This window comes from Dasypus novemcinctus, chromosome 1 (genome assembly GCF_030445035.2).
Source record: "Dasypus novemcinctus isolate mDasNov1 chromosome 1, mDasNov1.1.hap2, whole genome shotgun sequence".
Classification (NCBI taxonomy): domain Eukaryota; kingdom Metazoa; phylum Chordata; class Mammalia; order Cingulata; family Dasypodidae; genus Dasypus; species Dasypus novemcinctus.
The window spans coordinates 37,005,434-37,032,970 of NC_080673.1; the positions used below are offsets into that span (position 1 = coordinate 37,005,434).

The following is a 27,537-nucleotide window of genomic DNA, read 5'->3' on the forward strand; positions in this document are numbered from 1 at the left end:
CATTACCACAAACAATTTTAGAACAATTTCATTACTTCAAAAATAAAAACTCCAACCCCTTAGCATTCCTTTCCCAGCCCTACATAACCACTAACCCAATTTCATCTTTATATATTGACTTATACTTACATTTTATATAAATGGAATCATACAATATGTAGTACTTTGTGTCTAGTTTCATTTAGCATAATGGTTTTTTTCCCAGTTATTTTGTTGCAGGTAGTAAAGATATACCAACAAAATCTCTTAATGCCCCTAACTTGTAAAGAATGGCTAATCTGTAGTTTAAATCAGACTCCCAAAAGAACTTGACCTTGAGGAAGAACAGGCTAGCTAAAGGTACAGATAATTCAATTGTAGTAAGTATTTTTACATCTAAAATCTAGTGGCCAAACACATAATTGGGAAGAAGTATATTTTCAGAAGACCATGCAGTAGTTAAGTTACATAATAAGGATACAAAAAAAGAAAAAGGCAGACTAATTTTTAGGTTGCTTTACTACAAGATATCCAAAGGAGATAACCCGCTATATCTAACGATAATGGACTACTTCTCTATATTCAGGCCTGGAGACAATACTTTAAGTAAAAATGAATGTACCCAGAGGAAGAATAAATGGTGATAAGAATCTCAAACCATGCCATAAAAAGCATGGACTGAAGGAGCTAAATATTATCTTAGACACAGGTAAGAGTTGTTATATGTAAAAGCATTTTGTAAAAATAATCTAAGAGGTAAAATAAGGATATGGATATTACAGAAAGAATATTATTGTACAATATAAGAAAAGGATTTGTATGCTCAGAACAGGTGAAATAAAGAAACACCTGCTTTACGCCTAAATTGGCCTTAATATACTCTGAATTAGGAGACACGATCATTTGCTAAGAATAAAAAGAGTGTGCATGTATATTGGTGTGGGGGGATTTGGAGGAACTGGAGAATAGGAAAAATCTAGAACATCTACTATGTTGAAACTGATAAAGAGCTCAACAAGGAAGAATAAAGGATTTCCCTGCACATTAATTATTTAAGCTGATGTTACAGTGAATGACCAATTACAGTGATGACCAAAGAATAGTTCTATCACTGTCCAGCTACATTCTACAGCAAGGAAGGCAAAGCAGAGATAAAAGGGAAAGCAAAACTTGGGAAGGCAGATATTGTGGTAGGTCAAGTAGCAAGAGATTTGAAAGTCATAGTAGAGTTGAAATTGCTGTCCAAGACAGAAGTGTTAAGAGAGTAAAACATGTAAAAACAAACAAACAAAAAAGTCCAGGCATGCAGCCAAGGAACACTAATGGGACAGAGAGTTGCTCAGTAATGAGTAGTACATGAATAAAAAGTATTGGAAGGATAGGAGATTGTGGTCAGAAAAAGAATATTATATTCTCACATTTTTCAGTTTGAGCAATTAGAATACCCAGGTGCTAGTGGCTTTGCACAGGGAAGCAGAGCAGGTTAAGGTCCTGTGAAAGCCAAATGTGTAGACATCAAATGAGGTTCTGGACAATGATGGCAGATCATAGTGTGGAAAGTAAACCTTCAATGGGTCTATATCCTCAAGGAAGGTGGAATGCTCAGAAAGTATTAGCACTGGCAAAGAATAGAGAGTAGTATCAGGGAAAGATGTAAATTTAGACGGGAGACAAGTAATCAGGACGGTGAAAAGAAGAGTTTACAAGCAGTTCTGAATAGGCTACAAGTTATATGAGAGAAGGGCACAGAAGCATCTCCATCTAACCAAAACCAATTACGCCATATAGGGTCATTACAAAACAGAAAAAGTGTGCTTTAATTTTTATTGTCCAATAGAACAACCTATAGCATCAAAGGAACAGGTTTTAAACTTACTTCAATAATCACAAAGACAACAAAACTAAGCTTAATAGATACCTATTATGTATAAGCGCTTTGAAGTCAACAATAAACACCCTGAGGCAGATTTGAGTATTTGATAGGTAAGATATTTCAAACTGTTCTGAAAGAAATATAAGCAGATATGATTTAGGATGGCCAAGGCATTTAATCACAAGTAAATCAGCTTGTCTATAGGCAATTAAATTGGTTCTCTTAAAGAATTAAAAATTGCCAAACACTCTTCTCATATCAAGGTAGAGAAAAACAAAAACTATTAAGATAAATTATTGTTGAATAAGTACACATAGCCTAAAGACCAAACCATTTAAATTAATAGTATTTTGGAAAGAAAAAAAGATGTGTTTTTGTTTTTACAAATGTCCAGAAAAGTAGTAAAAAGTAATGCATAAGAAAAGTTGCTTGCGTAAATATTTCTAATTAAGTGGTATAAAAATTAGTGCCATAAAACTATGTATCTTAGCAAATAAAAGAAAAGCTAAGAAACTTCCTGATGATTCTGACACATAGAAAGTCACTCTGAAAAATCACTTTCCTCTAATTTTTTTCCCCTCATCACAACATACATTTTGGCTAGCATATACAAATACTGTTTTGTCTTCTGATTTTGGATTACCTGAAGATTCATTCTTAAGGCTAATCTGATTTTTATCTATTCCTGAAAAAAGATTAGAGATTTTTGGGTGCATATCAAGTTATTTTAAACTAACTTGTAAAAAATCAATACTCCTCGTCCCCAACATTCATGTTAATCATTTCCAACTACAACCTACAGAAGCAGGTACAGGATTAACTTTCTCTTGTACATTTTCTGACAAAATTCAGGGTTGTACATGCCTTAATATATTAATAAAAAATAATGTTAGCTAAAGATTTAAAAGGTTTTTAAAAATCTTTTGTTAGAAAATGTCTATTGTAAAATTGTCATTTAGTTGGGAAAATATTTTATTGACATATTCATAACTGAAATAACAATATTAATTTTATCAGTCCTTAAGTCTGTAGTGTAGTACAAACAGTGTTTCTAAATAATGCCCTAAAACAAGGATGATTTAACACTTAATAAGTCTTATTTATAAGAGAAGTAAGTACTAGGCATTATTGTGAGGTTTTCCTCACTTGTTTTTCCTTTGGTGTTATTAGACATAAATAAAACACCTTTACATTTCCTTCTACATTCCCTAAATGATAGAAAACAACCTTAGACATATCATTTCATACCTGGCATTCAGAAGCAGGGCCTCTAGGGGTATTTATATTTCATACACTATAAAACACTATGTCAAAGTTTATATTCGATTAATTTCCATAGAGAAAAAACTTATTTAAATTTTATTTTCTCTGTCATCTACTACAAAGAGGTCTTACAGTATAAGAAGAAAGGAGGTGCTCATCTATGTCTTACAGATTCTCCCTAAATAAACTTCATTGTCCTAAGTCTCCTGCCTTATATTTAAAAACACACAAATGGTTCTATTTTATCTGAAATGTTTAAGTTATTGTGGCACTATTTATTCTAGGATTGCTCGTAATACTCTATGCCTGCAAACTTTATTTAGAGGGCCTGTTGTTTTGACAAGAAAAATAAATTGTAGCTTACATGTTTTAACTCAGTGATTCTTACTTTTATCTGGAGTCACAGATCCCCTTGGAAATTTGAGGACCACAGACTGTCCTCCCTAAAAATGCTGTGACCCAAGGATTTGAATACAATTTCAAGGGCTTCATGATCCCTTGAAGTAGAGCTACTGCCAGGTTATTTAACAAACGAACAAAGAGTAAAATCTACACAGTCATCTCCACTGAAGGAGTACAAAAGTTTGTATGACTTTTTGACAAATTGAAAGTTGTATTAGAATTTTAGACATTTTTGTTGTTGCTGTTGTTATCATTTCATAATACAAAACCTGAAATGACCATTGAAGAAAAAAACATGTAAACATTTCAGGAAAAGCAACAGATTATTTCCATACTAAGAACTAAGATACCTACTTCTATCACTGTTTCAACGCTTACCTTTATGTAACCAGAGGGTGAAAGATGTTACTACCGGGATTAGTTGTAGTGAATAGGTAATTTAATAAAATCATCATCAGGAGGACTGTCCCTGAAAAATCACTACTAGCATGTTGTAAATGAAGCGCAATTTAAAAATTGGCCCTTTCTAATAAAAAAGCAATTAAGATTTCAGTGTGTTAGAAACCAGGATGCCTGCAACCTGTCACAAGTGAGACGCACAACCTTCTGGTGTACTGTTTCTCAAGTGCAAAATGAAAGAACAACCATGGGAAAACCAGGGAGCAAAAGAAAAAACTCACGAAATCCGCAGCCTGAAATCACATGATCACATCACCACACAGCCCCTCACTCGAATATCAACTCTGAAGGCAGCTCAGCCTACCTACGGGCTGCCCGCACAGACCGTGGCGAGCCCCAGCTCACCATTTCCCAAAATGCCGCAGTCACACTGAAAACCGAAATTAGGCTCTGCTAAGCCGTAATTTAAAAAAAGAAAAAAAAGAAAAAACCCACTAAAACTAAAACACATTTATTCTTTGGTGAAGTCCCTGAGCAGCCCACTGGAAGTTTGCTCGCTGCTTTTTCATAGGCTGTTTCGGCGTTTTGTTAGTGGCTTCCTCTGGAGAAAAGCGGACAGCTTACCCCAGCAGCAGCCCGCAGGGTGAAGTTGCTCGCACCTTAGCCGGCTCGTGAAGCCCAGACCCGCGGCCTCAAGCCCCGCTTGCCTCCAAAGCCCAAGCGACTCTGCTTAGCCCTCTTCCGCGGCGGCTCTGGAGGGCGCGCTGCGCGGGGCTGCGCGGGGCTGCGCGGGGCTGCGCGGGGCTGCGCGGGGCTGCGCGGGGCTGCGCGGGGCTGCGCGGGGCTGCGCGGGGCTGCGCGGGGCTGCGCGGGGCTGCCCAAGCGACTCTGCTTAGCCCTCTTCCGCGGCGGCTCTGGAGGGCGCGCTGCGCGGGGCTGCGCGGGGCTGCGCGGGGCTGCGCGGGGCTGCGCGGGGCTGCGCGGGGCTGCGCGGGGCTGCGCGGGGCTGCGCGGGGCTGCCCAAGCGACTCTGCTTAGCCCTCTTCCGCGGCGGCTCTGGAGGGCGCGCTGCGCGGGGCTGCGCGGGGCTGCGCGGGGCTGCGCGGGGCTGCGCGGGGCTGCGCGGGGCTGCGCGGGGCTGCGCGGGGCTGCGCGGGGCTGCGCGGGGCTGCGCGGGGCTGCGCGGGGCTGCGCCCAGGCGGTGAGAGAAGTGCAGCTCCGGCGCGCCCGCGCCACCAACATTCTCACGGCCCCGCTCCGCAGCCGCCAGCGCGGCGCAGCCGGGGTCCTCCTCCCTCGGGCGCCGCAGGTCCCCGGGGCCCTGAGCCGGGCCCCCTGGCGCCTTCTCCTTTGCTCTCTCGCTTCTTTCCAGCGTGGGAACCGGGCTCTGGCCCCTCGGGGCTGGGCAGCTGGGAGCGCGAGGGAAGCTTCTCGTGGGAAGAAAGAGGACTAGCCCAAACCTGGACCCCGGGGAGAGGAGCCGCCCCTCCAGACACCCTAGATCCCAAGCTGGCGTCCGGACCCGTGTGGGAACGCAGCGACCACTTACTCGATGGCTTCCCAGACTTCACGGCTGCGTTTCCCAATCTCCAGCAGCTCCAGGGCGCGCCTCGCGAATCCGCACTGCCAACACAGAAAGAGAACGGCTTCAGGGGCGGGAAGGTGGGTGGGAAAGGGGACCCTGCAGTTGCACCTGTCTGCCCCGCGCGAGAGCACCCACCGCACACGCGGCCGTGGCGATCACGCTTGCTCTCTCCCGGGTCTACTTGCTCAACAGGCTGGGAGCTACGCGACCTGTCCACGGAAACCAGATTCCCGGTGATTCTCCGAAAGATTCCAGCAGTTCTCTCCTTTATCTCTCCCCTGTATCTCCTGGTATCTCTTTTTGATGACCCCAAAGGAACCCTTGCAGTTCCTTACCCTACTTCGACTTCTTTTTAGAACCCCTCCGCTTCCCTGCACTGAAAGACTGAAAAAGAAAGTAGCTGCCAAAACGGACCATCCTGAGGTCACACCGGGCCGGGGTCCCTTGGCAGCTTGTGGCTCTCGCTTTCCCACAGGTGTCGGGAGCCTGAGGCTGCTCTACCGGATGCTTGCTGCTTTTTGCCTCCGGCCGAATGCAGGCAAAGGGTAGGATTACCAGGCGGAAACCTGCTGGTGGAAACCCGGCTCTGCGCTGAGTCCCACCCACTATGTCCAGACTAGGACAGGGGAACTGAGTCCAGGCCTCTCAAACCGCCCAATCGCCATCCCAGAACCTACTGTGAGGAGGCAGTAGAGTTAGGCGATGGGGGCAAGAGAAGCAAAGAAGAAAGAGGGAAGGGACCTGAGGAAAATGTGGCCCAATTTAAAAACAATACAAAACAAAACATGTCTCATTCACTTTGCAATGATTTTTTTAAAAAAATGTAATTTCTGACTTGCTTGCCTTAGTTAAAAACACCAACATTTCTGCTGAGAAGTCGATAGTTGATAACTGTATAGGTGGTTTTCTTGTCCTGGGTCTCAGGTTTGAAGACAATGGACTCCTTTGCTGATGCATTTCCATGGCTGCAGGGCATTTACAGCTTTTGAGTAAGATTCTGATTTCTACTGGTTGCTTGGTTGAGTATACTTAGTTCTATTTGTTCTTACATATTTTTTTTCAGCACAGAGAAATAAATTCTGAAATTAATGTTTTTGAGTTGCCTTTCTGATTTTTAAAAAAATCTTATGCCATTTAATTGTGAATTCACAATTAATCTTGATCATTCTGTGATCCTTCTTCAAACGTAGGAACGTTAAGACAAATTGTCTACGATTTCCTCCATCCCATATATATTCTCCCAAAACCCATTTAATCTAGTCCCATGTTAGACTCATCATATTTGAGAAATCTTCCTCACCTTGCCTATAATGGGGAAATGTAGTCGGAGAGAAAATAAAAAGGTCTTTAAGCCAGAAACATCCAGAAAGAACAATAGAAATTCAAGTAGCCACACAAACAAGAGGTATTAGTATAAATTAAAGGTTCAGAGCTGTGTTTGCATTTTTTGGTTTTGGGTTTCTGTTCTTCTGCCATCTCTGAAAACTTCTCTTCCTCTACTTCCAACCCGTGATACTGTCATAGGTCAGCAGGGAATTTGTCCTCAGAGTAGTTAGAACTTGAAACCTAGAAAGAAAAATAAAAAAATACAAAAAACCCACAGTAACATGTAATTGAAAGAGGGTCATGCTAAATTTTGTGTTTTGTATTACCCTCATTGCCATTACTTTTGTCAATTTCCCATTTTTTTCTGGAACATAACATGCTTAACCTATTCATATCTGCCTTTACCATCCTCAAACTCCACAGTACACCAAATTCCTTGATAAATACTGTCTTAAACCCAGAAACTGCTGCCAAGGAAGGTACTCAGTTTTACCAGAGGTTGACTATTGGTTAGAGGAAGTTTTGTCTTCATCCCTTTCTCCCATCCTTTGTGAGAAAAAAAGCAACCAGTCTAGGGATAAGGGTGACTGGAAACCAGCAAAAGGTGGTTATGAAGGAGATCCTCTTATCTTTATGTTTGCTATGTCCTGAAGAAAAACTGTGAGCTCTTTGATGTTACGCACGCCCTTTGCAACCTAAGCAGGGAACAGGGTTCACAATAGGCATTCAGTAAAAGAGCCGAGTGGATAAACAAATAACTGTTTCATCATCTTCCAGGACATTCTTTTGTCTTATGGTTACTGGATAGTTAAAACTTACTTGCCTCCACTTTATTATGAACAGGAAAGTTGTCATGACAACTTAATTAAAATGTTAACAAGGACGATTATTCAGTGTAAAGCAATCCTCTGTAGCCTTGTTGTTGTCTCTGGCAGAAAAAATCAAGATATTTGTGTTTCTTTTTAAGATGTTTTGATTTTCCTGTACCCACAATTGACAAATGTACAAAAGCAGTCAAATGTGCAGTATTTTTATATTTGCAAAATGACAAGGGTAATTGGAAATGCAATCTAAATCCTTGCTACTCAGTGTGATCTGTGTATCATCAGTGTCAGCATGAACCGTGCCCTAGTATAAATATAGAACGTAAGCCATACCCCAAACATCCTGAATCAGAATATCAATTTAATAAGATCCTCAGATGATTCCTATGCATATTAAAGTTTGAGAAGCACTGATCTAATACCGACTAATTAAGTATGCTGGATGTCACAATGGCTACTATAAATCTGCCTAAATTTAGAGATTTTTAGAACCAGGATCTTCTGTTTCTGGGTTAGTATTGCCATACCAATTCAAATAAGGCACTAGCATTAAAGCATTTATCTATACTGGATTCTGAGTCATAAGAATTTCATAAACCAAACAGAATTAAGAGAGACAAGAAAGAGAGGATGCAGCAGGACAGTAGAACTAAGAGAATGTACCATTTGTCAAATCAGGATAGCACCTTGAAACACAAGGAAGACAAGGTAAACTACTTCTTACTCTTTTTTTCTCTCCTGTAGCAGTTTGATATTGTTTATGAGTTCCAAAAATAGATATTGGATTATTTTTGTGAGCTGGTCTGTTCCTCTGGGCATATTAGATTGTATTGGATTCAGAGGTTTCATTTTCACTTGATTGAGTTGTGATTAGGGCTTTGATTGGCCATGTTAGTGGGATAAGGAGTACCCCCCTCTTGGTGAGCAGGGACTCAGAGAGAAAACTACATGGCAGAGAAGAGAGTTGGAGTTTAATGCTGGAGCCTCATGAAGTAAGCACACAGAGAAGCAGATACGTGAGAAAAGAGAGAAGGCTCCATTAGACAAGGTAGAGACCCAGGGAAGAGACACGAGCTGTTCACTTGATAGAATATAGCTCACCTTGTGGAGAGAGCAGAGTAGGTGAGCCCAGAGAAAAATGAGCCCTGAGAATGAGACAAGATTTATCCCAGCCTAGAGCTGATATTGAAAGAAGCTGGGACTAAATCCTTGCAGATGTCAGCAGCCATCTTGCTCCAATATGTGGCAACAAAGTTGGTGAGGGAAGTAACTTACACTTTATGACCTGGTAACTGTAAGCTTCTACAACAAATAAATTCCCTTTATAAAGGCCAACAGATTTCTGATATTTTACACGAACACCCCTTTGGGTGATTAACATACCTCCTCCTCTTAAAATTATTTACTTTCAGTTTGTTTGAAACACATCTGGTTAAAATATGCTTTATACTGGGTACCGTACTATCACTTCAAAATGTCTCTTTTGGAATGTGAAGTTTTAGTTAGGAAAAACAGATGATGTGAGGATGGAGTCCTTAAATTTCTAGTCCTGGTAGAGGCATTCATGAAGCAGACTGGTTTAGAAAAGATTCTAATGGTAACAGAAATATCCACTATATTTTGTTAAAGAGATAGTGATAGGTAGAATAATGGCCCTTCAAAGATGTCCAAGTCCTAATTCCTAGAACTGTGAATACATTATGTCACATGGCAAGCGAGAGTTAAGGTTATAGGTGCAATTAGGGTTGCTAACAACCGGCCTTGACATGGGGAAGTTATCCTTTATTGAGAGCAGCCTCTTCAAGCTGAGAGCATTCTCCATATGACAGCCAACAAGAAGTTGAGCCAATCAGTCCTACAGATGCAAGCGAATGAATTCTGCCCAAATCTGAATGAGCTCGAAAGCAGATTCTTCCATAGTCGAGCATCTAGATGGGAATTCAGCCCAGCTGGTACCTTAACTAGAACCTTAAGAGACCCTGATGCTTCAGAGGTAATCACCGGACATTGTAAATCCTCACAGGGCCCACTGGATGGAATGGAGGAGAGTATGGGCCATGATGTGGACCATTGTCTATGAGGTGCAGAGGTGCCCAAAGATGTACTTACCAAATCCAATGGATGTGTCATGATGATGGGAACGAGTGTTGTTGGGGGGGGAGAGGGGGGGTGGGGGGGTGGGGTTGAATGGGACCTCACATATATATTTTTAATGTAATATTATTACAAAGTCAATTAAAAAAAAAAAAAAAAAAAAGAGACCCTGAGCAGATAACCCACTGAAGCCGTGGCCAGACTCCTGAACTGCAGAAATGGGAAGATAATGAATGTGTATTTTAAGCCACTAGGTTTGCAATAATTTGTTAGAGCAGCAACAGGAAATGAATACATATTTTGGTATCTGGAAGAGGGGTGGTGCTGTTATAAATAACTACAAATATGGAAATGACTTTGGACTTGGGCAATGGGCAGAAATAAGAATTGTGTGAAGCATGATTTTAAAAATTAGGCCAGAATACCTAGAACAGGCTGTTATTAGAGGTATGCATATTAACCACGTTAGTGAAAATTCAGCAGGAAGTAAGGGCCATGGTAGAAATAACCATATCATCTTTGAGAATATCTAAATCACCATGAGCAATCCATAGAAATATGGATTTAAAGGTACGTCTGGTGAGGGTTCCAATGGAAAGGAGGAGCATATTATTAGAACCTGAAGGAAAGGAAATCCCCATTGTACTGTGGCAGAAATCTTAGCTGAATTGACTCCTATAATTATGTATAAGTAATAAATACTTAGATATTTGATATTTCCATTCAAAGTGTTAAAGACACAGTCTGGTTTCTTGTTTACTACAAAAAAAAAAAAGTGAGAAGAAAAAGGTAGATTGAAGGAAGAACTGTTAAGTGAAAAGGAACCAGGACTTAATAATCTGATGAATTCTTAGGCTACCAAGATTGCAAAAGACACTATGCTATCCTTTGTCCAGGTAAAACTTTATGTCTTTACTTTGGCAATACTGAGAGGTTTTATTGATTCTCATATTTTAAAACCCTGCTAAACCTATTAACACAATTTATTCCCCATATTTTAAATTTATGCCCTAAGCAATAGTTATATTGACTCTTTTATTTGCCAATATTTAACCTTGATATTTCATAACACTAGTATTTCAAAAAGAAAACACAATGGTATCCTGTAGGTCTCGATGCTTGTAATGCTGCTCTAAACATGCTCCCCCTTGGGAATACTTTACAATTTCATTGACTTTAGGAAATTGGAAAGAAAACATATGTTAGATACAGTGATATAAAAAGCCACCTAAGATGAATGGGTTAATGGCTACTGCTAAATAAATATTTGGTCAAACTTGTTCAAAGTATTTATTGAGAGTACTATGTTTACTATATCCACCAAGAAATATTTCACACAAGTAAAAATTGACAAGTTTAAAAAGAACAGTTCAGCCATACAAAGATACGTTGCCTATAAAAAGTCATTAGAAAGACAGGTTGCAATTAAGCTCTCATTCTAACTTGGTTCAGAAATATTCTTAATTTGAATATTGCTTTTTCCTCACTGGTTTGGGTCTCCTGCTCCCACTCCACTGTGCAAGGCTTCCAGGCTTTCCATAATAATTTACCACATGAAGACAGAGCCTATATAATTTCTGAATCTTAGACTCTACTATTTTTAAAACGAAAAACTAAATTCTAGCTATCAACAAAGTGGTCATTAAAAGAAGGACCAATGAGTTCTTTGCTGGGGTTCTAACATTTTAATGATCAAGAAAGAATAATAATAATTAAGATTACGGGATGTTAATTATGTGTCAGGCACTGTTCTAAGCACGATATACATATTACATCATATATTTTCCCCAATAACCCTCTAAGCACTATTATTATGTCTGTTTTATAGACGTAAATGAGGTATAGGGAGATTAAGCAACTTGTCCAAAATCACACAGCTGGCAAATGGCAAAAACACAATTAGAACTCCAGCAATCTGGTTTATAACCCTCAGCTATTGTTATTAATCACTCTGGTAATTCTGAGGGAAGAAAAGCTGGTCAGTCATGCCGATTAAAGAGCCCCAGTTGAAACTTTGCATACTAGTAGGTCCCAGAAATCTGTACTTTAAAAAGCATCTGTAGGTAATTCTGATGTTTAATGATCACATGCAGAAACACTAAAATCTCAAGGTAATAAATTTGTCTTATTGAAAGAAGTCCTGGAATAGGTACACATTGGTGATGCCATTCTGTAACAGGTTTGGATTTTCAAGACTAACACTTCTGGCTGTTTATATTCTCCTGTTTTCTATGCCTGAAATTAGATTAAGTTACCAAGTGATTAGTGGAGTGTTGAGAACATGAGTTTCAATAGCTTGACTTCCTAACTGAATGGTTAACTAAAAAGCAGTAGAGTGTTTCCATTTCATGATGCATTTACAAAAAAAGTAAGAAGAAGAGAAGAGGGCATGAATAATAGAACTCTACTGAAGGAGGTAGGCAAAGCATTGGAAGTAGATCCAATAAAGCTACTAATAGAATTAAGTATTAAGTAATATTTATACTCATGTAAATTTTCACATATTTTCAAAAATTTTAAAGGTTAACTTGTTTCTGCTTCTTTTCATGGCAGGACATACCCAAAATTGTTGATTAAATGAATGCCTTATATAGAGAACTGAAAATTGATTAATCCTTTATATATTCAGACTATGGACTTGTAAACAAGAGCTCCTGTAGTTAAAGTACCTTCCTCACCAGTACGGCTGTCTGCTATTTGAAGGGTTTCCCAAATAGCTGAGTTGAAATAGAGTTATAAAATCACAGCCTTATCAAAGCATCACTTTTAGAAGGAAGTGTTTAACCCAAACTAGAAGAAATTTAACATGGAAATCAATGTGCCCTTAAATTTTAAGAGAAACAATTCAGGGCAATATGGATGACAACCACCTACCTGTGGGAAAGGAGAGCCAACTGAATGGAAATCCATGTTTGTAACTTTCCAAGTGATGGTAAAGGAAATGGAAAATATTAGTCAGTAAAGTCGCCTCCCCTCTTTTAAGTGTTGTAATAGATAGAACTCTTTCTGCTTCCCATATACAGTTTTATGATTTAAAGATGCAGAATACTGTATGATAAACATACCATTATGCCTCTCATTAAGCAGCCTCCTAGGAGTAAGGTCTGGTGATCTTCATTATTCTTACATGGTTCACTCACTAACTGGTGATGTTTTGTACTAAAGAGCTAAAGAGTCTGTGCCAGAAACATCTAATGAAGAGACATCCGTTTTGCTCTTTTCATTTTGCTTCAGAAGTCAAGATGTAAATGTTTTCTTACAGCCTTGATCTTAAGTGTGTTTCATGCTTCTCCTTTTGCAACAAATGAAGAACATAGATCTCATAACTGCAAAATGCAGCCAAGAAGACTCTTAAATGATAGCCTCACCAGATGGGGCCAAAAGGCATATCATGAGCCCTGGTTTAAAAAAAGAAATCAATTCAAGTTTCAAAGTAAAGAGAACTTTGTTTTGACATAAAGAAAAGGAAAATTATGCAGAAGCAGACTTGTTGAAATCTTATTTTATGAAAATGACAGTTGTGGTTACTGTTCTTATATTAATAAAATCTTTGTTTAAACAGTTGACAATATTACCTAAGGGAAATAGTGTCTTACCAAATATTTCCTTGCTTTTTAGAGTATTCTATTTTGGTCTGATTATAAAATTCAATGGGCCTTCCTTCTTCATCAATATAGCAGATGTGCAGAAAATCCATCCCAGTACAGAAAACCTAACATTGCTGGTTGACAAATTGCAAATATTTTTAAGCTTAACTAAGCTGCCTGTCTAGAAAGGACAAACTGAGACTAGAAACAATAAGAACGTAGGAATTAATGGGAAATTAAGCACTGAACTGGCAATGTTCTGAAGTCATCTGGTGCGTTAGAACATAGCTTCTTAGGCAACATGTGCAGAGGTTACAGAAGACAAAACTGAGGATACAAACAGGAAATGACAACAGAGTAGAAAACGGGAGAATAAGAGAGTCACACAAGGTACCTTATTTAGGCCTTCGCTCACAGTGTAGCATAGGGAGCAACAATTTCTCTCCTGAGAATTCCTAACCGTAAGTCCATCCATCCACAATTTTGGATTGAAAATTCATACTAATTTTGTGGCTTGAAAAATCCCTAGGATGAAGACATTGGTAATGCTCCAGAAGCCTGGCAGAAGCACATAAATCCCCACTGAGGATTTAAATCAGGCTGTAGAAAATTTTACAGATAAAGTCCCAGGGAAAATGTACATGTATTAAGAGAAATGTATAAAAGTGTATAATCTAGAATGTAAACCATCATGTAAACTACTGACCATGATTAGTAGTTATGTTTCAATATTTGTATAACAGTTGTAACAAATGTAACATCCACATATAAAAAGGTCATTAATAGGGAAGGGGAAAAGGTAGGGAGGATGTTGGGAAATGGGAGTCCTCTATATTATGTATGTGACTTTACAGTGACTTAAAACTTCTTTAAAGACATAATAAAAAAAGTAAGAAATGGAAGAAATTGTCACTGTACATACAGGAAAACATCTATTACAGTGATGAAAGGCAAAATGTCAAAGAAATTTTTAAAATAATATTTTTCATTTTTTAATACCTCAATTTTTAAAACTTTATATTAGTTTTTCTAAATTATTATGTATTTTATTTCTTATGTTTCAACCTATCATTATTATCTCATTTTCCTATTAATTGAATTTGGCAATATATTAGGCTTCATTTTTGAAGAAGTTTTGGATGACAGAGGGATCCAGTTATGGCAGGGGAGGAGCATTGGTGTGGGGTGTCGTTGATGGGGGATGCATGGGAGGGAGTTCGCCTGGGCATGCATATATGGTATATAGATATGTTTGGATGTTCATTGGGTATTGCCATAGTGGATAGAGATTCATGTGACAACTGAGGGAATGCTGGGTTCCCATCCTAGGGAGCTCTGCCTCATTCCACAAATGGAAGAACAACAATCCTCCAAGTGCACAGGCACTGACCAATGAGGAAAGATGGTCCAATGATGGATCCTTGATACTGCTGACTATGCTTTTAAGCTATTTGCACTTGAAATTTCAATTTGGCCTAGTATTACAGGGTGTCTAAGAGTTACCTCCTGAGAGCCTCCATGTTGCTCAAATGTGGCCACTCTCTAAGTCAAACTTAGCACATAAAGGCATTGCATTCCCTGCAGAGTGGGACATGACTGCTGGGGATAAGCCTCCCTGGCACCAAGGGATTCCTACCAAGCATTGGCTGGTGATGCAACTAGAAAAACATCTTGAATAAAAGAGTCAAATGGTGAAGACAAATGAGTTTATATGGGTAAGAGACTTCAAAATGAGTTGGGAGGTCATCAGAGGGGTTGCACTTATCCACATCTCAGCAGGATCTCACAGTCAGCCAAAGTAGATATTGCCCTAGGTAGTGGTGCTCTTGAGGGCTACAGAGACACCCAGGTCTTATGGTCATGGCAGATGGCTCCGGGGTGATGCCTTGCCAGTGGGCCCTACTTTGGAATTTGTGCTCCTGAGTGTGATGGAGTTGGACTCAGATGTGAGTCTGAGTCTCAACACATGACTCCTCCATCCCTTTTATTGAACCTGTGGTTGGTGCTGTGGTTGGTGTATGCCCAGTGATGTGAATTTCTGGGCTGTCCACATGCCGGCTGGGCCCTGAGCTTCAGCAGAGTTGCAAAACCTACTTTTCAGTTCATTGAATTTACCCAGGTCAACTAATAAGGATGTGAGGATGGACAACCACCACACCAAGGAACCAAGAGAGTCTACAGCTGCAAGCAGGAGAGCCTCATCCATCAGCCATGTGGGATCGAAGCCTCCTCTCAATTAAGAGGTAGAGTGGGCATCACCATTCCAGAGTTCTCAGGATTGGGGAATAAAATATGGGCTAGAGTGGACTTACTGTTATTCTTCTGTAGAATTATTGTGACTCTAGAAATGGAAGAAATTATATCATTAATGTGGAGACAGTGGCCACTGGAGTTGCTGAAGGCAGGGAAAAGGAAAAAGACATGTGATATGGGGGCATTTTGGGAACTTGGAGTTGTCCTGAATGATATTACAGAGACAGATGCAGGACATTATATATCCTGCCATAACCCAATGACTGCACTGGGAGAGAGTGTAAACTACATTGTAAACTATAACCCATGCTCCAAAATATATTCATCAAATGCATTAAATGTACAACACTAATGAAAGAAGTTGTTGATGTGGGAAAAGTGGGGATTGTGAGGAGTGGGGCATAAGTGAATCTCCTATATTTTTTAATGTAACATTTTGTGTGATCTATGTATCTTTTAAAAATAAATAAAAACCATTAATAAAAGAGAAAAATTACTATTTACATGAAGGAAAAAGCCACCATAAGTGACAGAAAGCAGAATTAAATAAACTGAAACTCAGATCTATAAGAACTATAAATGTATAAACCCATCAAACAAAATATAAAGTTAATGTTTAATATATTTTAAAAATAAAATGGGGAATCTATAATATAATAAAGAATATAAATTTTGACAAACTTGAAACTGGAACCAAAGAGAACTTCCAGAAATGAAAAAAATATAATAATTGAAAATAAAATCTCACAGGTGAATTAAAGAGCAGATTAGATAAAACTGGAGAAAATCTATGGACTGGTAAATTGATCTGAAGAAGTAATTCAGTTCAGATAGAGATGGATGAAAATATAAATGAAAGTTCAAGATGTATGGAGGAAACTACAGAGTTTTATTGCAAAGGCAACATTCAAAGAAACAATGACAAAAATTTTCCAGAATTTCAATCAGTCACCCGTCTTCTGCTATTGGTGTAATAATTCCCAAGAAAGATAGATAAACTAAAAGGAAATCCCCTCAAATGAATTTATTAAAATGAGAAAACCAAAGACAGATAGATCTTAAAAGTATCCACAAAATAATTCATATCATCTACAATGGAATGACAAATAGGTTGATTGCCAACTTTGCTAACTTTTAACTGAAACAATTTAAGGTAGAAGAAAATAGATTATCTTCAAAGTGCTGGAAATGGTTGAAAGAAAAATAATCATTTAGTTAGACTTGTATGTTCCGTAAAACTGAATGAATCAGGTGATTGTTGTGGGGAGGTGATCTTAAAGATTTTACTACCAACATACCTGCATTAAAAGAATTTCTAGATCTATTACAGGAAAAAGGGTAATATTCCCAGATGGAAGACCTGAGAGTCAAGAAATAAGGGGAACAGATGTGGCACACACAGTTGAGTGCCTGCTTCCCACATAGGAGGTCCCAGTTCAGTCCCTGGCGCCTCCTAAAAACAAAACAAACAAACAAAAAAAACAAGCAAACAAACGAAAAAAAACAACCCAGGAGAGCTGATGTGCCTTGGTGGTTGAACACCGGCTTCCCACATATGAGGTCCTAGGTTCAATCCCTGGCCCCAGTACCTCACAAATAAATAAATAAATAAAATAATAGTGAGCAGAAAAAATAATAAACATGTGACATGATCAAGCTAAATAAACAAAGGAATCTATTTTTCAATTAAGAACTTCCTTTCATCAAAGCCACCATAAAGTAAAAAGACAAACTACAAACCAACTGATGATAATTGCAACACATAATAAAAAACAGATGAACATCTTTGTAAATAAATTTTGCTCATTATATTTTCCTTTGATACATTCCCAGGAATCTTATGTTCCAGAGAATGAATTATTTTATGGTTACTGATTCCACTTGCCAGATCATTTTATTAGAAGTTTTAAACAAGTATGGCCTTATCAGTTTTATGTAAAGAATGTACATGTTTGCTATTATTTTTTATAGGTTATGCTAGATTTTTTTGTGTGAGAAGTGAATCTCAAATTATATTCCTTTCCTAGGTGATTTTAAATATTTTATATTTATATTTGTTCATTATTATTACCACCACTACCTAATTTTTTGAACTGTCAGTTCATGCACTTTTCCCTTGGTTGAGACATGAATATTTTTTCTGATGCATTTGAAGGAACTCCTTATATATTAAGAATATTCATCTGAGTTAAATTATGAGATTCAAAGTTGCATCAGTACTAATTAAAATGATAAGAAAACAAATCACATTGGAATTTAATGAGAAATCACTAGAGAATAATATTCAAGTGCAGGGCTAATTATTGCCCCTTCCAAAATAAGACCATTTGCATTATGGTGGTCATTGTAGGATAACGAAAGAACATAGATGGTGTTCTTTCATGAACCAGATATGCTAAGGACTTATTTAAAATTGAAGTGCTCTGTTTCTCCTTTCCATAATTAGAACTCCTTTTCTTCTGTTTACTGCCATTCAAAGAGAAGGAGCAAAGACTCTCAGAGATTCATTCATTCATTCAAATATTTTTACTGCGTATCAATCACCCATGAAGCACCGTTCTAGAAATCAGGAATTCAACAGAATAATAAAACAAGGATCCCTGTTGTCACGGAACTTCCACTAGGGCATGATAATACATGATACGGTAAAAAAATAAAGCACAGAAAGATGGTAGGGGTGGGGCAGTAAGGTGGAGAGTGGAGAGACATTAACTGTTCGACTAATAAGGTTTTCATCTTTTGATCTCTCAAATATAAAATATTTGTTTATGAGTGTTTGTTGGGGATTGAATCATATCCCCTGCAAAAGGCATGTTCAGATCTTAATCCCTGGTACTGTGGGTATGAACCCATTTGTAAATCAGTCCTATGAAGATTTTCTTATTAGTTAAGGTGTGACCAGCTGAATGAGGGTGGGCTAAAGTCCATTATGGTTAAGGACCATAAAAGCAAGGAATTTGGACATGGGAGAAGAAAATCCACAGGGACCAGTCAAACCCGGAATTCAAAGGAACCTGGTAGAGGAAGGAGAAGACACTGGCATGTGATGGGAAAGTCAAGGAAACCAAGGAGTGCTAGCTGGCCACATTACTCCTCACCCTTGGAGGAAGCATGCCTTCTAGCCTCTGAAGTCATAAACAAAAAATTCCTCTTGATAAGCCAACCCATTGCTTGGCATTTATCACAGCAGCCAAGAAACGAAGACACCATGGTATCAGATCAACTTAATCTTCAGGAAAACAGAAACCTCTTAAGGAATTTCCAACAGAAAGGGGCAGTAACAGAAGTATTGAGAGGTCTTGGGAGAGGAGTGTGGGAAAAACCTGCTGTTGCCTGCAGAAATCAGAGGAAACTGACACTGATGACATCTGTTCTAGGCAGCATGCAAGTGGGTGCCTTATATCTTATAAACCTCTTGACCCCTGTCTATGTCTCTTGATGCCAGAGGAGGATACTGCTTCTCCTTCTCTCTGACACTTAAATCTCATGTAATTTCAGAACCCAACTTTAACTCTGTTGGGAACTGAAGTTTTCAAGGTGGTCTGCTTATATTGCAAAAGAGAATGCAGATGGGGCAGGAGTGATACTGAATTGATAACAGACAATCTAGTGCAACAATTAAGTTTTATTTATTTATTATTGCAAATATTCCAAACACTTGTTTTTGCTCAGTTAGGCCATACTATTATAGGATATTGAATTTGCTCTTCTAAGTTGTAGATACATAGCACTTGAGTTAATTAACTCATCACTCTATCATTATACTGTACAGGTAAGCTTGATAGGGTCTAGGAGAATTTTCTCTTTGGGCTTCCTTGAAAAAACAGGTGTCTCTAGTAGATTTTTATCCGATAAACCCTGAAAACTGTTATAAAAACATTCACTAGAAATATCTACCCTCATATGCTATTTAATTATGGTTTTCACTGTTTGAAAGGTTTTTAATGTTTAGATCCCAGATCAGTTCCCTATCTTTATTCCTAAAGTGTTTATTTGATTATTTAATTAATTTGAAATTAATTTGGTATATGATGTGTAGTGTATATAGAACTTTTAATTTTTTGACTCAAGTACAAAAAGCATTAATTTAAAGGTAAACATTAAGCACAATGTTTGTAGGACTAATTAAGGTAGGTTCAAGCTGGTTATGAATCAACAAAATCACTTGAGAATTTGTTTATGAAGTAGTAAAAGATGATTGAAATAAATGTTGAAAGAGTGATTTCTACTTTTAATCCTAAATGCATTGGTCCTAAAGATAAGTGGACAAGCTTCAACTGAAAATATGATATAATTTATGTCCAAAATTTTTATTAAAACAATTCAAGGATCAATTTTTACTCTAAGGTAAAGAATATATTTAACAGTCCATTTAAGCAAACATTGTCATCTCTTTTTATGCACTGTAGATATGCTGTATAAATTTACCACAAACATTGAATTAGCAAATACTGAACAATTGCTCCTCAGGTCAGGTTTCTGCAAGCCTCTTATGACAACATTTTCATCAATAGAACAATACATAACCTGTTTTCTGTGTGTTTTTATTTAAAAGTAGAGGAGGAAGATGAGTTCTACCAAATGACTTATGGGGGTTTCACATAGGAATAAGGAGATGATGAGTATCAAGGAGACCAGTGAGACAAACAAGATAAGCTGGACTGACTTTGACATTGGCAAAGGGGATGAACCATCTGTGATGGAGAAGCAGCAAAGCTGAGAAGTGCTGAATAGTGGCCAAAGCCTCCTATCAGGATTCTCTCAAGTGCTAAGGTCACCCCAGCTGGTAGCAATCAGAAGTCCTGAGACAAAAGACACTTCTGCTGCTGGAATGACAGGATGATGACTCTAATAGTTAGAAGTCGGTGCATCAGGAATGGAATACACCTGTACACGACAAGTCAGTGTACACAACAATCTTTCCCTCAGGTATGGAAGAGGCAAGGCCATCCATGGCAGCCAAAGGGACCCCATTGTGAGCGGCCACTGTCCCAAAAGGAACTACTTAGGAAGGCCAAGATCACAAAGGAGCTCAACCTGCAATTTCTGGAGACACGAGCTGCTTGAGGTTGACAAAAAGAAGCAGGTTCACAAGAAGTGGAAGTGACCTGGGCTTATAATCACCTATCTTTCTGTGTCTCATTGGAAGAACCAAGCCCAAAGGAAGATAATGGTGATGTAGTAGGACTTGATCCAGCCCCCACAGCATCTACCTTGATTCTTCATGTTGGGACTGGACCAGTCATTCTCCCTGCTCACTGCTCACGTACCTTCATCACCTTTAGTGATGTTTCAACATTTAAGGGATGGTTCCCCCAAGAGCAATCCTGAAAAGTCCCTGTTTGGGAAGTCTGCCCAGTGACCCATCACCCAACCTTATACTGGAACCCTGTTATAGATATACCATACACCACTGTTCAAGCCTTGAAGATCATCCATGAAACCTACAAGAAGTATATCACTGCCCAGGGACTGCTGCCCACTGCCTCGGCCCCTGACCCTGGTCCCTGGTCCCAACCCCTGCACCAGAAAATTGTCATCAGTGAAGGAATGTCTAGTCATGGGAATCTCTTTCTTGCCCTAACTTAGGGCCCTTGATCTTCCATTCTCCATGTGTTTTTCTTCTGCTACCCCTGATGTTTGCAGATGTTGTATTCTTCTATATTTCTTTTCCCATCTTTCCCTCTGGTTCCTGCTGGTTTTATGTTTTTTAATCTAATAAAATAGAAATATCCAAATAAATATATAGTTGATTCATTAACGCTGAACTCCCCATCAACAGCACAGTAATTCATGACGGAACAAAGCTTATCTAATCCATATACTTTCTCCATAAGGCACATAACAGCCTTCTTGTGCTTAGAAACTTAAGAAATCTCTTCTGCATTATACGTGGGGCCATTTTAAATTACGACATGACCAACCAAAATTACACAAATTGTGAAAAATGTGGCACTAAATATACCACAAAAAAGATACTTGTTTAGAGTTTAAGAGCAAAATTGAAGGCAGAGCATCACCTTATTTGACTTCAGCTGAGAATTTTCTCATCAGGTGATTAATGTTTCACTGTTTCATACAGGTTTGCAAATGACTGCAAAAACACCATGAGTATTGATTTTGGGTTTCCTAATACATTTTATCTTGTAGACAAATGCACACATACAGGATCTATGAATAATGAGGATCGACTACATAGATAGATCTCTTATATTACATATAAAACTATTTCTAAATAAAGTTTACAGAGTCACTTAAATCTTTGTATCCTATTATAGTTATCTGACTACTGCAGGGCAGAGAAAACTTCACAGAAAAATATGAAATATATTTATATATCTGTAGGGAAAGTGAGTTATGGAGTATATAGATGGCATTTATATTTCAGCATAAATGTCATCTTTGCCCTTTATTGTAATACCAGTGGGAAATTTTTCATGCAAACATTCTTTGTTTCCTACATGTGAAGAAAAAATTCCAATGTTCAAAACTTTATGCTTCAGATCTATTTGTGGATATAATGGCAATGACTAGAAGAGATATTTGAAAAAAGTGGTATAAAATATGTAGTCCAGATAATAAATGTTTTTTTCCCCATAATTATGGTGACTGTCTTCAGATGGCTGCAAACCTTGGGCTATCTGCCAACAATTTAGCCTCCAATTAAAGTAACTTCACTTTGAAAGCCCAAAGAGTAGGGGATAGTAGGACTTGAAAGACTGGGGAAAACAAGGCCAAGTGAGAAGTTCAGAGGTTGGAAAAATGAGAGTTGCAGAGCCGGAAGTTTGGAAATTAGAGAGATAGTATAGCAGTTTGATATTATTGATGAATTCCAAAAAGAAATATTGGATTTTGTTTGTAAGCTAATCTTTTTCTCTGGGCATATTAGATTATATCAGAATCATAGGTTTACTTGATTAAATAATTATGTAAACCTCTTGTGCTAGTAGGGTGTTGAGTCCCCACCCACCAAAGGGCATGGAAAAGGACAGAGTTAAGGGTTTTTGATGTTGGGGTTCTTAATGTTGGAGTTTGATGCTGAAGCCTGAAGCTGGAGCCCCAGTAGGAGAGGAACCCTGAGCCCAAGAAGAAGGAAGCCCTGACCCCATAGAGGAAGCCTGAATCCTAACAGATATCAGCAGCCATCTTTGTCCAACACGTGAAAATAGACTTTGGTGAGGGAAGTAACTTATACTTTACAGCCTGGTATCTGTAAGTTCCTATTCCAAAAAATACCCTTTGTAAAAGCCAACCAATTTCTGGTATTTTGCTGGCATTTTGCATCAGCACCCCTTTGGCTGACTAATACAGATGGTATTAGAAAGAGCAGGTATGAGATGAATAATGTGGAGAGGGAGAATGGAGGCTGAGAGGAAGAGAGTTGGCTCTATTGAAATTCCCTTTATGTGCTGTAACAGTTTGATATGTTATGAATTCCAAAAATAGATATCAGATTATATTTGTAATCTGGTCTATACCTGGGTATGATTATGATTAGGGTCTTGATTGGGCCACATCATTAGGGCGTTGAGTTCCCGACCCTTGGTGGACGGGGACTCAGAGATAAAAGGCATAGCAAAGGACAGAGTTGGAGTTTTTGATATGAGGGTTCTTAATGTTGGAGTTTGATGCTGAAGCTTGAAAGAGACAGAACTGTTTGCCTGAGAGTCTACAGCTGACCTTGTAGAGAGAGGCAAAGCCTAGAGAGCCTCATAGTCTACAGTTGACATTGTGGAGAAAACAGAGGTGCTGAGCCCAGAGGAACCCAGGAAGCCTGAACCCTCACAAAAGTCGGCAGCCATCTTGCTCCAACAGGTGAAAATAGACTTTGGTGAGGGATGTAACTTGTGCCTTATGGCTTGGTATCTGTAAGCTCAAGCCCCAAATAAATACCCTTTATAAAAAACAATCAATTTCTGGTATTTTGCATCAGCACCCCTTTGGCTGACTAATACATGTGTTATATGTTTCCAACAATAAGAGTGGTGTGAACATTAATTCAGACAATTATCTTCTATATTTACTCATCTATTTTACCTATTTAAGCATTTATTCTATCTTTTCATGAGATGAACTGCAGCCATTAATGATATACTTACCAAAGAATACCGAAAATGGGGATAACTTCCCAAAACAGATATTACTTAAGTAATTAAGTTAGATGATTAGAACAAAGAATAAGAGGGCAAGGGAAAAGCTTAAACTCAAAAATATATTTAAAAACTTTAACTATAGTTTGATATCATTAATATTTCAGCAAATACTATTAAGAATTCCCAAATACTTTATATCCGCTTCCCTCAGAAATTTGTAATCTAAGTTAGAGTCCAAAGATTCAAAAACAACTGCGATTTCTAAATGATCTGTATTCCTTTTACAGAACAATATTTTTAGCCTACAGGCTATCATAGGTAAAGAGCCAATATCCAGGTACTTTTACAGAGTTATCTAGTGAAATTAACTATTTTAATCACAGTGAATCAGAGAGAGTAGTTTTATATTCTAACCTGTTTTCCTTCTATAAATAGAATATATTTTTGGTGGGGAGTTTAATATGGGTAAATTAAGATAACTAGAAATCTGACATGTGAAAGATCAATCATTGCTTGTTAGCAAAACGTGACAATAATAGTAAAGTTGCTGGTAGTTTAATTTTCCCTGCTCCATGCAAAAGCAGTGCTCTTTGTCTCAGTACTTATGCTTGCTACCAGCCAGGGAGCTGACCTTTGAGCCCTCAAGTTAGAAACTGTTCACTTTTACGTTTGTTAGAAGCAGCAACTTTTACTCACTAACTTTGTGATAATTAAGACTGATTATTAACCCTTCTATCTAGTTTTAATGATTTCAACCGGCATTAAAGGTCTGTACAGAGACATTTAAAATTAGAAAAATATTTAACAATAATTTTCCTTGTTAAAAGGGGAGTTTTATAAGAAAATAAATGTGATTCTGTTATGAATATTAAAACATAGTATGGGATCTCAATTTCCATGACGGCACAGAAGCGTGATTTGGGAATGGTTAAGGAGTGATAGAGCAATCTTTCCAGATATAGGTAATTCTTTATTCACTGGACATCCTTTGAACAACACAGAATAATACATTGTACACCTCCTCTTAACACTTATCTTTCAGAGAGGAAAGAGCAGTTCAAAAGAGCAGTGATTAATATGAACATTAAATTATTCAAAAAAGCATGTTTTACATTCTTTTTTGCTTTTTCTATAAGAATGTAATACTTCAGTAAAAGACCTGATAGTTAACTAGTGACTTGAGTTAGCAAAACATTAATTAAAATAGGCTACATAATTTAGTTTAAACTTTATTTTCAGTCTTTCAGTCTAAACTTTATTTTCAGATCTGCTTACTTTAACTTTGGTTTGATTTCATAACTAGGTGGAATGAATCTTTCTATGTTATAATATCTTCTTACAGTTGTATTCTCTTAAGGATAATCTGAATCTCTTTAGTAAGTTTAATAATCATAAAAAGCCTTGAAACTCATCTTCCACTAATATTTTAACTGTTGTAAGGAAAGGAAGAATATTTCCTGTTAATTTCAGAAAAAGCTTTAGCTCATCAGCTTGGGTGTTCTCCAGCTAATTTCAGGTTTCCTTTCCTAGAGCCAGAAATTCATAATGAAAAATAAAAGATATCTATGACAATTGTATGTTGTCATATACAAGTGAGCTTATTTTAGTGGTGATAAACCAATTATCAGACTCCTTTAATTCTTTTTAGTGCATAGGACATGAATCCCAAATAAAAGGCAAAGTTTATTCATCCTAATCTATAAAGGAAAAATTACAGTTATCTGAATGCTTAAGCTAGAGATAGTAAAACTGAGTAATTCTGATCCCCAACATTCATCTTAGTCAACTAAATTTAAACAGATGGGCATTATTAGCCTCAAGGTAATTGGAGTTTAAAGCAGCCACTTTTTTTTAGATATTAAAAAGAGGAAAAGCTAAATGTCAATAGAGCTCCTCTTAAGTGATCATTATTCAACTTCGCTGATATCTCATGCCACCTAAAGATACATGCTACAGAATCTTAAATCTATAGACTGTTTTCTTTCACTCATCTACCCAGAATAGATGCAGTTGTCAAGAATTGGATGTTGATTATGTAAAGTTGTTTGCAGGAAGTTTGGGTGATGACTTTAAAGTCTATTTTGTCCTAAACATATTAATGATTACGTCATTTGCAACATTTATGGTCTTATAAAGTCATTTTGTATTGTACACAGAAAATACAAAAAAAGCCTGTTTTTTATCTTTTACATTTTCTCTGAGAATAGTTTTCTTCCCATGAGTTAGAGTATCATTCTTTTAAAGAAATTAATTAGCGTCAAGTAAAAAAGGGAGATGGAATTAACAAAATTTGTTAAATGACCAGATTTTTTACTCAAAAATAAATATATTACTTATTTCATTATACTTATTATTCAAATATAAGTATTCCAAGTGAAGAATGGTCATTGAATATGGGTAATAACATTTTAAAGTGGCTTGGATAACTTTTCAATAAAATTTAGGATGATGTCAAATCTTGGGCCTGAGCTTTATTTCTCAGGATATTTTTACTTTTGTATTATCTAAGTAAAATAATTTCCTTATACATGTCGTTTAGATAGAAAGTTCTTGCTTTAAAAACTATAAACTAATACTTACCAAACAAAATCAGAGGAATCTTGACAAAAGCATTTGTCTATACTGAATTTTGTTTTATTCTCATACTCTACTATTGATATAGACATATATTTGTGAAGTTTTGTCACATTTGATGAACTTTAAACATTATAAACAAATCTATCAATGGATACTATCTTCATAATAGACAAATCAATATGTCTTTTTATAAATCACACATTATAAAAATCTTTTTGGATTCACAGCTCTCTCTGCATGTTTATGTGTATGTATACACACATATATAAAATTAAAAATATTTAAATCTCTATAATATATATAATTTAATAATATATAATATATATTATGTATGTTTGTATGTCTCCAAACATATATATGTTCAGCAAGTTATCATAATGTTGTATGATAACAAACAATTCACATGGGCTTCTATTTAATTAGCCCCTTTCCCAAGTAAGTATTAAAATTCTCCAAAGCTTTGTTAAAATGGTCTTTATTCACTAATTTTTAAAACTCTATTTCTGCAATTCTATTTGAAGTAATCCTTTTCCCTGGATATAATATTTTCCAACAATTTTCATTATAGTTCTTGTTTAACAGCATAATTCCTCTATGCATTACCAGGCAGTCAGAACAAGGGTTTATTTCTTTCACATTGTTTTCTTTTAGGACACGAACATTTTCCTATATGCTTTAAACAACAGTCATAGTCAAACAGTTGATATTGGAGTCAGAGTTGTGTTAAATTGTTCATTTTTTTAGAGTAAATTTTTGAAACCTCCACTGTTCAACTCTTAGGTAATTGTATCAACTCTCTCAAACATTAAACACATTTTATGTGTCAACAAGTATTAGTAAAGGGTTCTTTATGGCAACAAAACTGACTGGAGATACATGAAAAATTATAGATTTGTAATTAAAATTGTCTCATGTGACCATGGGAATGGGCAAGTCCAAAACTGGGAACAGATGCTGATTTTTGATGACTTCCTCAGGAGAAGTTGACTGGATGAAGTACAGTTGGATATTTTCTCTTCCGACTTCTGAAATTATCACTTCTTTTAAAACTTTTACCTGATTGAATGAGACTTCTCTCAGTGTTGAAGGCAATCTCCTGTAGACCAGCAGAGCTTAAGGTTGCAGGGACAGGAAGCAATAATTTTTCGAGGAGATCACTCAGGGTAATAATGAGTGGTGCCACTTCCATTTCCAAACCTTGGTTTCTGGACCTGTGAATCCTGGCTATGGGAGAAAAAGCACCATAGACTGGATACTGATTTAGAGCACACACAGCCTCTGG

General features: G+C 37.5%; 1 protein-coding gene and 1 pseudogene across 5 annotated transcripts in view; one reads left to right on the forward strand and one right to left on the reverse strand.

Annotated features, from left to right (window-relative positions):
* GUCY1A1 (guanylate cyclase 1 soluble subunit alpha 1) overlaps positions 1-6,176 on the reverse strand; it is a 56,665-nt gene extending 50,489 nt beyond the window's left edge. The window contains exons 1-2 of one of the 5 annotated variants that reach the window (XM_004471648.4): positions 5,916-6,176; positions 5,466-5,539 (exon numbers count right to left, since the gene is read on the reverse strand). The gene's annotated coding sequence lies outside the window, so the exon portion shown is untranslated. Of the gene's footprint in view, positions 1-4,540; positions 4,870-5,465; positions 5,540-5,636; positions 5,790-5,836 lie in introns of those variants that run through there. The other 4 variants (XM_023592630.3, XM_071214372.1, XM_071214373.1 and 1 more) reach the window with 4 other exon arrangements.
* Positions 6,177-18,793: 12,617 nt separating this feature from the next.
* Positions 18,794-21,174, forward strand: LOC101419600 (vacuolar protein sorting-associated protein 72 homolog pseudogene; annotated as a pseudogene).
* Positions 21,175-27,537: the final 6,363 nt, after the last annotated feature.